Source organism: Coregonus clupeaformis, unplaced genomic scaffold (genome assembly GCF_020615455.1).
Source record: "Coregonus clupeaformis isolate EN_2021a unplaced genomic scaffold, ASM2061545v1 scaf0537, whole genome shotgun sequence".
Lineage (NCBI taxonomy): Eukaryota > Metazoa > Chordata > Actinopteri > Salmoniformes > Salmonidae > Coregonus > Coregonus clupeaformis.
This window is the reverse complement of record NW_025533992.1, coordinates 35,001-40,000: the sequence shown is the minus strand read 5'-3', so window position 1 is coordinate 40,000 and position 5,000 is coordinate 35,001. Positions and strand designations below refer to the sequence as shown.

General features: G+C 50.0%; 1 pseudogene; it reads right to left on the bottom strand.

Moving 5' to 3' along the window:
• Positions 1-5,000, bottom strand: part of LOC123485028 — a 207,751-nt pseudogene that overhangs the window by 167,965 nt on the left and 34,786 nt on the right.

Sequence of the window (5,000 nt, the reverse complement as noted above, 5' to 3'; positions counted from 1 at the left end):
AGGGAGAGGAGAGGAGAAGAGAGAGAGAGAGAGAGAGAGAGAGAGAGAGAGAGAGAGAGAGAGAGAGAGAGAGAGATGTGTACCTTGTCCGTAGAGACCGTCAGAGCTGTGTATACCGGTGGTGTGCATGGCGGAAGGTCTGGAGTGGCCTTCATCTGCTCCAAACCCACTGCCCAACAGGCTACTGCTAACACAAACACCAGGGTTAGACCCAACAGGCTACTGCTAACACACACACCAGGGTTAGACCCAACAGGCTACCACTAACACACAAACCAGGGTTAGACCCAACAGGCTACTATTAACACACACACCAGGGTTAGACCCAACAGGCTACCACTAACACACACACCAGGGTTAGACCCAACAGGCTACTACTAACACACACACCAGGGTTAGACCCAACAGGCTACTATTAACACACACACCAGGGTTAGACCCAACAGGCTACTACTAACACACACCAGGGTTAGACCCAACAGGCTACTGCTAACACACACACCAGGGTTAGACCCAACAGGCTACTACTAACACACACCAGGGTTAGACCAACAGGCTACTACTAACACACACACCAGGGTTAGACCCAACAGGCTACTACTAACACACACACCAGGGTTAGACCCAACAGGCTACTGCTAACACACACACCAGGGTTAGACCCAACAGGCTACTACTAACACACACACCAGGGTTAGACCCAACAGGCTACTGCTAACACACACACCAGGGTTAGACCCAACAGGCTACTGCTAACACACACACCAGGGTTAGACCCAACAGGCTACTTACAACACACACCAGGGTTAGACCAACAGGCTACTACTAACACACACACCAGGGTTAGACCCAACAGGCTACTGGCTACTACTAACACACACACCAGGGTTAGACCCAACAGGCTACTGGCTACTACTAACACACACACCAGGGTTAGACCCAACAGGCTACTACTAACACACACACCAGGGTTAGACCCAACAGGCTACTGGCTACTACTAAACACACACCAGGGTTAGACCCAACAGGCTACTACTAACACACACACCAGGGTTAGACCCAACAGGCTACTGCTAACACACACACCAGGGTTAGGACCCAACAGGCTACTACTAACACACACACCAGGGTTAGACCCAACAGGCTACTGGCGACTACTAACACACACACCAGGGTTAGACCCAACAGGCTACTACTAACACACACAAGGGGTTAGACCCAACAGGCTACTACTAACACACACACCAGGGTTAGACCCAACAGGCTACTACAACACACACACACCAGGGTTAGACCCAACAGGCTACTGGCGACTACTAACACACACACCAGGGTTAGACCCAACAGGCTACTACTAACACACACACCAGGGTTAGACCCAACAGGCTACACACACGCAGATGTACTACTACACACACACCAGGGTTAGACCCAACAGGCTACTACTACTAACACACACACCAGGGTTAGACCCAACAGGCTACTACTAACACACACACCAGGGTTAGACCCAACAGGCTACTACTAACACACACCAGGGTTAGACCCAACAGGCTACTGCTAACACACACACCAGGGTTAGACCCAACAGGCTACTACTAACACACACACCAGGGTTAGACCCAACAGGCTACTACTAACACACACACCAGGGTTAGACCCAACAGGCTACTGGCGACTACTACACACACACCAGGGTTAGGACCCAACAGGCTACTGGCTACTACTAACACACACACCAGGGTTAGACCCAACAGGCTACTACTAACACACACACCAGGGTTAGACCCAACAGGCTACTACTAACACACACACCAGGGGTTAGACCCAACAGGCTACTACTAACACACACCAGGGTTAGACCCAACAGGCTACTACTAACACACACACCAGGGTTAGACCCAACAGGCTACTACTAACACACACACCAGGGTTAGACCCAACAGGCTACTACTAACACACACACCAGGGTTAGACCCAACAGGCTACTGCTAACACACACACCAGGGTTAGACCCAACAGGCTACTGGCTACTGCTAACACACACACCAGGGTTAGACCCAACAGGCTACTGGCTACTACTAACACACACCAGGGTTAGACCCAACAGGCTACTACTAACACACACACCAGGGTTAGACCCAACAGGCTACTACTAACACACACCAGGGTTAGACCCAACAGGCTACTACTAACACACACACCAGGGTTAGACCCAACAGGCTACTGGCTACTACTAACACACACACCAGGGTTAGACCCAACAGGCTACTACTAACACACACACCAGGGTTAGACCCAACAGGCTACTACTAACACACACACCAGGGTTAGACCCAACAGGCTACTGCTAACACACACACCGTTCTTGTAATGTTCTGTGTTGACTGATCTTCATGTCTTAAAGTAATGATGGACTGTCGTTTCTCTTTGCTTATTTGAGCTGTTCTTGCCATAATATGGACTTGGTCTTTTACCAAATAGGGCTATCTTCTGTATACCACCCCTACCTTGTCACAACACAACTGATTGGCCTAAACGCATTAAGAAGGAAATAAATTCCACAAATTAACTTTTAAGAAGGCAAACTTGTTAATTTAAATGCATTCCAGTTGACTACCTCATGGAGCTGGTTGAGAGAATGCCAAGAGTGTGCAAAGCTGTCATCAAGGCAAAGGTTGGCTATTTGAAGAATCTCAAATATGAAATATATTTTGGTTTGTTTAACACTTTTTTGGTTACCACATGATTCCATATGTGTTATTTCATAGTTTTGATGTCTTCACTATTATTCTACAATGTAGAAAATAGTAAAAAAAATAAGAAAAACCCTTGAATGAGTAGGTGATCTAAAACTTTTGACCGGTGGTGTAACTCAGAGAAAAATAACTCAAAGAACATACATATCACATGTGGTGTTCCAAAATGTTTGATTTTGGGTACGGTGCTGTTCAGTTTATATATGTTACCCCTCTGTAGCGTTATCAGAAAGCACAGCATTGATTTTCACTGCTACGCAGACGATACACAACTTTAAATTTCTGTGTCACCAGAGGATTTGAGCTCCACGGATAAATTATTAGACCGTATTAGTGATTTAAATACTTGGATGGGTTCACAACTTCCTCCAGCTAAATCAAGACAAGACCGAGGTACTTATTGTTGGAGCCAAAGCACAAAGAGAGAATCTAACCTCGCATTTTAATTCACAGGCAATAAAGATAAAACACCAGGTAAAAAAACCCAGGTGTTATTTTAGATTCTGAACTCAATTTCGAATCACACATTAGGAATTTGACCAAAATAGCTTTTTACCGCCTGAGCAACATTGCCAAGGTGCGGCCGTTTCTCTCTCAGGCTGATACAGAGAGACACATCCATGCTTTTATTACAAGCAGGCTTGACTACTGTAATGCTCTCCTGTCTGGTCTACCCAGGAAAGCCATTGGTCAACTGCAAAACATACAGAATGCTGCAGCACGGGTACAGACCAAGACCAGACGGAGAGCACACATTACACCGGTTTTAATGGTCTCTGCACTGGGCTGCCTGAGAGTTTTACAACACATTTTAAGATGATTCTATTGGTTTTTTAAATCAATCCACGATTGCGCACCCCAATACATGTCAGACATGCTTTTAAGTTATGTACCCAGTAGGTTCACCAGGTCCTCTGGCACTGGCCTTTTAACTACCCCAAAGCCCAGGACCAAGAGGGATGGAGAGGCAGCCTTTAGATACTATGCCCCCAGCCTCTGGGGCATGGGGAGGCAGTCTTTAGTTACTATGCCCCCAGGCTCTGGGGGATGGAGAGGCCAGCCTTTAGTTACTATGCCCCCAGCCTCTGGGGGGATGGGGAGACAGCCTTTAGTTACTATGCCCCCAGCCTCTGGGGGATGGAGAGGCCAGCCTTTAGTTACTATGCCCCCAGCCTCTGGGGGATGGAGAGGCCAGCCTTTAGTTACTATGCCCCCAGCCTCTGGGGATGGAGAGGCCAGCCTTTAGTTACTATGCCCCCAGCCTCTGGGGATGGGGAGACCAGCCTTTAGTTACTATGCCCCCAGCCTCTGGGGGATGGAGAGGCCAGCCTTTAGTTACTAGTGCCCCCAGCCTCTGGGGATGGAGAGGCCAGCCTTTAGTTACTATGCCCCCCAGCCTCTGGGGGATGGAGAGGCCACCTTTAGTTACTATGCCCCCAGCCTCTGAGGCATGGAGAGGCCAGCCTTTAGTTACTATGCCCCCAGCCTCTGAGGGATGGAGAGGCCAGCCTTTAGTTACTATGCCCCCAGCCTCTGGGGGATGGAGAGGCCAGCCTTTAGTTACTATGCCCCCAGCCTCTGGGGGATGGAGAGGCAGCCTTTAGTTACTATGCCCCCAGCCTCTGGGGGATGGAGAGGCAGCCTTTAGTTACTATGCCCCCAGCCTCTGGGGATGGAGAGGCCAGCCTTTAGTTACTATGCCCCCCAGCCTCTGGGGGATGGAGAGGCCAGCCTTTAGTTACTATGCCCCCCAGCCTCTGCGGGGGATGGAGAGGCCAGCCTTTAGTTACTATGCCCCCAGCCTCTGGGGGATGGAGAGGCAGCCTTTAGTTACTATGCCCCCCAGCCTCTGGGGATGGAGGGCAGCCTTTAGTTACTATGCCCCCAGCCTCTGGGGGATGGAGAGGCCAGCCTTTAGTTACTATGCCCCCAGCCTCTGGGGGATGGAGAGGCCAGCCTTTAGTTACTATGCCCCCAGCCTCTGGGGGATGGAGAGGCCAGCCTTTAGTTACTATGCCCCCAGCCTCTGGGGGATGGAGAGGCCAGCCTTTAGTTACTATGCCCCCAGCCTCTGAGGGATGGAGAGGCCAGCCTTTAGTTACTATGCCCCCAGCCTCTGGGGGATGGAGAGGCCAGCCTTTGGTTACTATGCCCCCCAGCCTCTGGGGGATGGAGAGGCCAGCCTTTAGTTACTATGCCCCAGCCTCTGGGGGGATGGAGAGGCCAGCCTTTGGTTACTAT